General features: G+C 43.1%; 1 long non-coding RNA gene across 1 annotated transcript; it reads right to left on the bottom strand.

Moving 5' to 3' along the window:
* Positions 1 to 288: 288 nt before the first annotated feature.
* LOC105470903 (uncharacterized) lies at positions 289 to 9,314 on the bottom strand. Its single transcript, XR_003015676.2, has 3 exons — positions 9,209 to 9,314; positions 1,611 to 2,029; positions 289 to 357 (listed from the first exon to the last, which is right to left on the bottom strand). It is a non-coding gene; the product is annotated as an uncharacterized lncRNA (long non-coding RNA).
* Positions 9,315 to 9,526: the final 212 nt, after the last annotated feature.

The raw sequence follows: 9,526 nt of genomic DNA, 5'->3' as shown, positions 1-9,526 counted from the left end.
GTAAGATCAGTTTAGGGACATAGGCTTTGGAATCAGTGTTCAGGCCTGGCTCTGGCTCTGTCTCCTGCCGATTATGGTGAATTTGAAAACAGAGCCAAAATTCTTCTACTCTTCTCTACAAGAAGACTGGAGGAAAAGAGATAAAGAAACAGACTCAAATTTTTCGTTAGAGGACTTTTCAGCCCCTCTAATCAAAAGGTCGATTTTGTTTCTTTACCTCTTGCATATAGTTTTTGCCATGTCTCTTACTTTGTGACAGAAGCAGAGGCTTGGCAAGCACTTGAGCACTAGGATTTGTCCTCTCCTTGGGTTCTTGGATCCTTGAGACCACCATGTAAACAAGCCCGAGCTAGCCTGCTGAAGGGAAAGAGGCTGTCAGGCCTGGCAGACGACTTCCAACCTGTGAGTGAGCCCCACTGAGAGTAGAAATAGAACAGTCCAGCTAAGCCTGTCCTAATGGCTTACTCACAGACTACTGAGTTGAGTAAATGATTGCCATTCTAGTGTAAATTTTGAGGGGTTTTGTTATAGAACAAGAGTTAATTGGTATCCTCAGTGACTTTGGATAATTTGCTTCACCTCTTTAAACTTGGGTGTCCTCATCTATAACATGAAAATAATAGTAATTGTCTCCTAGGTTGCTGAGAATATTAACTAAAAGAATGCATATGAATTATTTAGTACAGTGCTTAGTACACAGAAAACACCAGATAAATAATGGCTAGTAGTATGATTATGTTCTTATACTCAGAATTTAATTCAGCCAGAGGTCAGTGGTGACTCTGAAGGATGCTGTATGCTGGGTAACTACTAGAGCCACACAATTGCCTGGGACTGATTTTAAAAGGAAACATTGGGGATTTTTGTTGTTTGTTTGATTTTTAAGCTTATCTCAGTGTTTCATACATTAGTTAATAGGTTTTAAAAAATTGAAAAATGTTATGTGGTGATGTGCTCTGTTTTTGTGGGGATTTTTTTTCCCTAAATTCAACATTTTTTCTTTAACCATTGCTTTGACACAGCAAAGTGTGTGCAGCTGAATTTTCTACTTTCTGTTACTTCAGTGGCACGTACATGTTCCCAATTCATCTCCCATGGAGGAAGCATGGGGAAAATATTTAATTAGTTCACAGGAAGAATATGTGGGTTTGCTAATGGCCTCTGTAAAAAAAAATTAAATGCTAAGTGGTTCGATTCTTTCTACTTGTATATCTTGAACATCAAGTCTAACAGAATTAATTTTCTAAAAATTAAACTTCTGTCCTAATGGAATACAATTAGAAAAACATTCGAACTTTCTCTTCAGTAGTGTAGCTTTAATTTATTTTAAGTAACTTCAACTAGTATCTAATAGCTATGAGTGTTTATAACCAGTTACAGTCAGAAATGGACATAAATTTAAGCTAGCAGCAAATACAGTGTAATAAAGAAATTTTACCTTTTTAATATTAGTTATATGCTAATATTTTACAACTATCTTTGAACTGAGCGCCATCTGACCCTCAATGCTCCCCTCGGTGGTAGAAATCTTGAGATGCAAACCCTTGCTCTAGGTAACATGTTTATCCTTCATGAAAGAACTATCAAAAGAACATCCAGGAATGCATTACCAACTGTTATTTCCTGGTAGGCAAGAGCATTATTACAGCTTCAGTGTGCACTTCATCTGAACCTGAAATATAAATGCAAGAACATGTGTAAGGGCTACCAAACAGCCAACCATAAAAACAATTAATGAGGGAGATTTTAACGAGAACCTTGTTTATGTTTGTAACATCAGTTTCTCCAATTTGTTTGAATTAATTTACACCACAGAGCCTAATCATGCATGCCTCTAAATGAAAGATAAGGTGCTTAAATCACAAGAATATGTCTGCATCTCCCACTCGTATTTTGAATCCTAGCACGGTGCTCAATTTGGAGGCCATATAATGTACAACAGCATGACTCTATAATCAGAATGCCTTTGCTTCATAGCTTTGTGATTTCAGGCAGGTTGCATCACCTCTCCGAGCCACAGGATTCTCATCTGCAAAGTGAAAATAATAATATAATAATATTACCTCTTAGACTTAAGCAAGATAATGCACATAAAAGCACATAAAGCAGAGACTGTTGTCACAGGTGTGACTAGCTGGGGTTGGTGTCACAGATGGTAAGGGAATTTGCCAAGAGAGTTGTAGGCAAAGTAAGGCAGATTTATTAGAGAAAGTATGAAAAAACTGCAAGGTTACAACAGACAGTACAATAGAGAAGGGGCTGTCTGCCAAGAGATGAGGGACTGGAGGGAAGTTTTATAGGGTCATGCTGGAGGGGGCTGTGCATGGAACAAGGTCGCTGTGACCATGAGTTGTTTGTGATTAGCCATCTTTCAGAACAATTGCGTTTCTCCCCACAGGGGGCCCTCCCCCACCTGGGAACCCTTCCTCAGACTCCCCTTTTCCCCCCGATAGAACAACAATGACAAGTCTTTGGCACTAGGGCAGTCGTCTTATACTCCAACTATTTCCTGCTGGCCTCGGGTGTAGAGTTGACCCTAACTATGGTTGTTGGTCTGTCAGGAGACCCTGTGGGTCATTGTCCTGGACTGTGGGACTTAGGGTATTGGATCTTGCTGGAGGAAGGGACTCATCAGAGAAGGGGAGCATGTCAAGGTGAAAGTGGTGTCCAGCTGAATCCAAGGGAGATTTGTTCAGTTAGCGAGCATCACTGTGGAGAGACTGATATTCCATTTGCAGCATTATTTGAAGGTGAAACTACTGAATTCTAGAAGACACAAATTTAACAAGTAAGTTGAAGATACAAGGGCCAAAAAGAAGGAATAATAAAATACCAGTTAGTGAGCAACCACAAGGGGCAACCAGAAGAACCATCCCCAGGTGGATGTCCATGAAGACCATCCTTGTAATGACTTTTCCTCAATTTCAGTGCTTTTTGATATGGTCCCATGCTATTGCTGCTTGATTAGCATAAACACAACAATCTTCTTTAAGGGCTAAACAAATTCCCCTCTTGGGCTGTGATAAGCAGATTTAGGCCATGGTGGTTTTAAACAACGGCTACTAGGGAGTCTACCTGATCTTGGAGGACTTCCAGAGTGTCACAGATGTGTTTGAGCTCAGGGGTGAGTTTGATTGAGTGGGCATGATAAGTAGGTTCTGCAAGGCTCATACATGTTATTCTTGTACCTAATCCAGTGGCAATTCCTAGGCCAATGAGTAAGGGAATCAGATGGATTGCCCATTTTTCCATGCTAGAACTGTAAAGTGGGATTGGGAGGGATTGGTCAGAAGGAGCAATTTGGATGTCTGGAGCTAAGTAAACTAGTGTACAAGTCCCAGTCCAGTTGGCTGGAAGACAAATATATGCATTTGATCCTCAGAGGAAGAAAGCTCCCTTAGATTTGAGGGAAGATGTTAGACTTAAAGTGAGGAAACAGTGTTATTTTGGCCTTCTGACCTGAAGAAGTACTGAATAGCTAGTGCAGTAGTTGTAAGAGGGTGTGAGGCTTGAATATTAAAGTTTGTGTTTGGTGGGTTTTGTTTCCCCAGAATAAATGAAAGCATTGAGTGTCTAGAAACATCTGAGATTTGGGGCTGCTGAGCATGGGAATGTGTAGGCAATTATTTGGGGAATTTGCAACTTTGCAATTTTGCCATGGGACTGGGTCAGGACAAGTGTATGGAGAGGGGCACCTTGTACAGAAGTGAGAGTTTATGTTTTGCAGATTTGGGGAATTGAGGGCACCTGGGCCTGATATTCTAACTGGTACTGAATTGTTTTTCCTCTGATATGTTTTTCTATTGGTGATACTTATAGTTACAGTGTAGTTTTAAAGGGGGTTAGGAATATCACCCACAGGATTGGAGCAATGTTCATTATCTGTTGTTTTAAGACAAATAGGAGCTTGATGTTTGGGTTGGACTTGTTTAGAAAGGAGGCCTACTGCAGAGTTTGGAGTCTACCATTGTCTCTCGGCTTGGTGACCAGTCCTTCCAGAGGGTTGCTGTTTTTAGCTTGGTTGTGTATTGGCTTAAATAGGCAGAGAATGCAGATACCATGCCTCATGTATGCTTTTTAAGGTCCCATGGGAGTTGGGGGAACAGGAATTTAGGGTACAAGGTGGTGTTAAAAATAGATCCAATCCTGAATAGAAATAGGGAATGCAGAAGCATACCTTTCAGGGGTTAGTGGTAAGCAAAGCCAAAAATCCTTTGCATACAGAGAATGTTTTTCCCTTAATAGCTTATGGGCCCCTTCAAGTAGGGTATAATCCATGAAGCTAGGCAGAGTAAGGTTCATTGTAAGTGTTAACACTAAGTGGAGAGACATCCAAATAACTGGGATGAAGCCTGCCATGTTAAAAGTAACAATATATAATGAATTTAGGGAGACAAGAGAGAAGAGCCACAAATATAAGAAAACAACTGGACAGAGTCCTAGAACTTTCACAAACCTGTGTTGTGGGGTGGAGGTGAATGACATAGCTAAGATACATACAAGGAAATTTAGTCCAGGTGGAAGTCTTGGAAATTCCCCTGAAGATAGCAATTTTGGGTGAGTTGTTCATAAAAGCATTTATAGCAGAAGACAAAGCTGACCAAGGAAAACTTGTGAGTACTGGCTTAAGGACTGTAAGAGGATGAAGTAAGCCCTCTACGTATTAGGGTGGATATCACTGGAGTTCAGGTCCCAAATGAACAATAGATGAAAGTCTCAAACTGGTTCACAGGTTTAAGTGTTCTTTGTTGGGTGCTGGTGCCACCTTGACCCTGAAGAGGTAAATCCACAGGGAGAGGCCTTGGAGTTTTACAGTTGTTAGGGTTATAAGGAGAACTTGGTATGATCTAGTCCAAAGAGGCTCCAGTGGCTTTTTGTCCTGTGGGAGACATACCCAGTCTCCAGGCATAAGGTTAGGGTAAGTGTCTCCTGAAAAACAGGGCTTAGGTTTTGGGCTATGAAGATTCTGATAATGATTAATGGCCTTGATGGTTTGTCCCACGGACATAACATATTGCATGAGATAATGACTCTTCAGTTCTACCAAAAGATCTATTTGGAGGAAAGATCTTCCATAGAGAATCTCTTAGGGGCTAAGATGAGTTTTATATTTTGGGGTGATATGGGCTTTTCAGAGTGCAATGGGGAATAAAGTTGGCCATGACTGTTGGATTTCATGCATTAACTTCATGAGGTACCTTTTTATGGTTTGGGTGGCTCTCTCCATGTTCCCAGAAGAATTGTGATGCCAAGCCACATCATGGTCTGGAAAGCACTGATTCCCTGCATTATCTGAGAAATAAAAGTGGGGCCATTGTCTGACTATAGGGTGGAAGGGAGTCCAAAATGAAGAGGAATGTGATCTAAAAGGGCCGAAGTGACTTCTAAGGTCCACTTGGTGTTAGTGGCAAAGGCCTCTATCCATCTAGTGAAGATGTCTACAAAAACTAATAAGTACCTGAGTCCCTTGCATAGTGGCATGTATGTAAACTCTATTTGTCAGCCTTCTCCAGGTAAGGTCCCTCATCTCTGAATTGGTTGAAGGAGTAGGGGAGGTTTGTGGACTCCCTCTGGGTTTATTTGGCAGCAAATGAGACAGGCCTGTGAGATGGTCCATAGTTTGGGCTACCCCCTTGCTGGTAAACGGTGGCTTTGTTACTCTCTGGAGGGCCTTAGTCCCTAGATGAATGGACTGGTGTAAGCTGTTTAGAAGCTGCCCTTGTGAGGCTCCTGGAAGCAAGAGTTTCCCATCAGGACCTTTTTAGTCAGCCCTCTGAGGTGTGGGAGAAACCCCTTTCTAGAGATTTTTGGGTTTCCTCCAGTGTATAGTGTGGAGACAAGGAGGTTAGGGTGGGAACTAGGACAGCCTAAAGGGGCAGCCTGGCAGCCAGTTTTGCTTGTTTGTCAGCCTGGTTGTTCCCAATAGAGATTTCATCATTGTTCCTCTAATGGGCTTTGCAGTGAATGACAGCTAATGTGAGGGAAGCATAATTGCCTCCAACAGGGCCATTATTTCCAGAGCAAGCTTAATTCAAATATTTGGGGCCATTAAAAGTCCCTTTCCCGCCAAATGGCTGCATGGGCATGCACTACATGAAAGACACAGGACAAGTCTGTTTAAATGTTAAGCCTCATGCCTGCCCCTAATTGTAAGGCTCAGATAAGAGCAATGAGCTCAGCCTTTTGGGCTGAGGTAGTGTCTCCTGAAAGGGGTCCAGATTCTATGACTTCAGCTAAGCTAACAATAGCAGCTGTAAGCCTATTTGAGTTTGGGCTGTAAAGGTTACTGGGGCATCCTAGAGAAGGATTTGGGACTTTTACGGTGGATTTTTATAGGATCTGTGAAAAATGAACAAATCCTATAAAAATCCTTCCTGAAGTAGAAATATCCCATACCTCTGAAGGAACTTATTGTAGAATAGAAGGCTTTATTATCTTTGGGCTTTTGGTGTCAGGGACTAGTAAGGATAATAATAGGCAGGGAAGCTCAGACAATTGAAGTTTCATTTGGATCTTTGTCATTATGTCCCTCCCAAGTAGCAGGATTGGGCAACTGGCAAAGCAAGGAAAGAATGAGTGAAAATATTTTTTGCAAAGGTACATACTAAAGGAAAAGTAAATTATCCCTGTTTTAGCTCGCCATCTCTGCTGATGAGGAGGATCGAGGACTGAAAAGTAGGTCCAGGAAAATTAATTAGGGCAGAGTAATCTTCTCCTGTATCAATCAATAACTCAGTTCTTCTTCCTGCCACGTCTAGGGTTACCAAAGGCTCAGCCATAGTGATGGAAAACACAGGAGCCTGAATGGCTTTTGGGACCTGTCAATCTGGGAAAGAGAGGGAATGACCCTTCCTGGGACTCATCCCTTCTTCGCTTTTGTTCCTATTGGTTTCTTCATAGTTGAGGAACAGAGTCAAGGACCCTTTGCCTTCTCTCAAGTTGGCCTGCAATTGGGCTTGCTAGTAAAGAAGTGACCCTCCTGCATGAGAGAGAGAAAGGAAGTCCCATTTCCAGTGCCCCACTTGTTTGCAGTGTGGGTAGCACTTGTTTGCAGTGTGGGTAGGGGCCAGGTGGCAGTGGGTAGGGGCCAGGTGGCAGTTGCTAGGGACCAGAAAATGGCTGGAGAGAGTTTTGTCAGTGTTGGCTAATATTCCCTGACTGGTTACAATGATAGCAAATGGGAGCTCCCTTATAGGCTGCTGGGCTGTATCCTGATGGCTGGTCTGGGCCTTTGAGGTAGGCAGGGAGTTAGCAACAGTAGCACCCATATAATGGGCCTGCTGCTTATCTCTTTCTCATTCCTTCCTATCCTGTTCAGTTCTTGAGGCCTTCTGTCAATTATTGAAGACCTTGAAGGTCATGTCCAGCAATGTGAGGAAAGGAGTTTGTGGTTTCTTATCTAGCTTTTGGAGTTTATGTCTAATGGCTGGGGACACCTGCCTGATGAAATGAACAGCCCAGATGGTAGGCCTTCTGGGCTCTCAGGGTTCATATAGTATATTTTACATAGCCTCAGCCAGCCTGAAATGGAATAGGGCTGGATTTTTATTTGATGCCTGTGTTATTTCCCTTAGTGTGACATAATTTATAGGTTTTATGGTGGCCTTCCTCATCCCCTCCATCAGGCAAGTGATCATGTGATTATGATGTTCCTTGCTGTGGTCTCCCTTCTGACATCACCACCTAGATCAGTGTCATGCACTGCGGTTCTCCCAGGGCCAGACTCCTGGGGATTTGGGGAATGCACCTCATCTGCCCATCTTTGGGCCAGAGATCAAATGCAGGATTTTTCCTTGTGGGTGTAACAAGTGGTGAAAACAATACAGACATCCTACCAAGTGAGGTTGAAGGAAACAGTAAGTTCCTTAAATTCCTTCAGGAAATGAGAAGGGTCTTGACTGAAAGAGCTGAGTTTAGTTTCTATTTGGAAAAGATCAGACGTTGGGAAAGGAACATGGACTCTGATGGTTCCTAGATCCCCATTTGCCACCTTCTGGAGTGACAGAACTTTTTCTGGGCCTGAAATGGGATCCTAGGTGGCCCCTGACTTGTATGTGAAGGGGAGAAATGTCCCTGATAAGGAAGAGGCAACAGAAAATAACATCCAAGGTTTGGGTGTCAAGGGGAAGGTGAGGGAGAAGGAGCAGATGGAGTCAGTGTAATTGACATGAAGGTGGCTTGTTAGGGGAAGAAGGTGTGACTTCAACTGATCCAGCTGAGTATGGAGAATGAGAGAGAGTAAAAGAAGGATTATCAAAATGTGAGAAGAGTCAGTGGGACCAGAGAATCCAGTTATGCACATTCGACAGGTTGGGTGGATATTAGGATCCTGAGTCATGAAAACCTGAACATTAAGAATTTCAGACTATTTAGAACAGCTGTGACAGAAAAGGTCATGCTGTAAAATGGTATTGGGAGCTATGGTCCTGCCTGGAAACCAGGAGGATTCCTGATCTGGAAGTTTATAAAGTGGCCATACTGTATTACACAAGAAAATTAGATGTTTCTTTTTAAGAGTCTGAGTGTCAAATTTATCCCAATGCTTTAAAATGCAGCACAGGGTTAAGTCTGAGGGAATGGATGGGGCTTTGTCCCATGACAGGACTGGGGGGGAAAAAATCCCCTGGGAACATGAACTGCAATTTCTTTTGAAGCATCCTGCAAAGGAAAAGGGATCCACTCATATTTACTGAGGGACTTCAAAATGCACTTTCCAAAGAGATATTCCACCTATTGGAAAGGATCTCTCAGTGATAGGGCCTTACACTGGATGAACACTGGGTGAGAGACCCAAGGTCAGCCCAGGTACAAATTACACTGGGTGCTCAATCCAGGTATGCCAGAAAAACGTTGAGGGAAGACTCATCATCCCGGTGCTGTTTGGGATCACCTGGCTTAAGATGTCTGGAGCAGGATGGCTGGCTGTCTTCACAGGAGAGTTTAGAGTGAGAAAGAGGGAGTCTGAGTTCCCCAAAATGGGTGTAGGCTCACCCTGGTTGAACTTCTGCTGCCAATTGCACTACACGTAAGGATTGGAGTCTCTTGACCAGAAAAGATAGCAGAGAGCCTTCCTACCCTCCTGGCAAGGCAGCCAACCCTATTCACCCCTGGCCTTCCGGCTGTACCAGGGAGGCGCCGTCAATTGCCAGAGGGGTAATAGAGTTTGTCCACTGATGACTGAAAATGAAAGAACACTCTGAACTCTCACCTGATCAGGTGATGCCAGTCAGACATCTTTCCACCAGGACCTCTGGTCTGCCTGGGAGGGGCCCTGGCCAGGGTCCTTCAGTTGTCTCTGGACTTGAACACTGACCACCAAGAGTCTGGAATTGGAGGAGAGGAAAGGGATAGAGTCGTGGAGAGGTCCCCAAGAAGTCCCCATACAGGCCACCAAAATGTTACAGGTACGACTAGTTGTCACATGGTAAAGGAATTTGCCAAGACAATTGTAAGTAAAGAAAGGCATATTTATTAGAGAAAGTAGGAAAATACATTGTTAGGTTGCAACAGGCAGCACAGCAGAGAA

Source organism: Macaca nemestrina, chromosome 2 (genome assembly GCF_043159975.1).
Source record: "Macaca nemestrina isolate mMacNem1 chromosome 2, mMacNem.hap1, whole genome shotgun sequence".
NCBI lineage: Eukaryota > Metazoa > Chordata > Mammalia > Primates > Cercopithecidae > Macaca > Macaca nemestrina.
The sequence above is the reverse complement of the archived record's forward strand: the minus strand, read 5'-3'. Positions and strand labels throughout refer to the sequence as shown.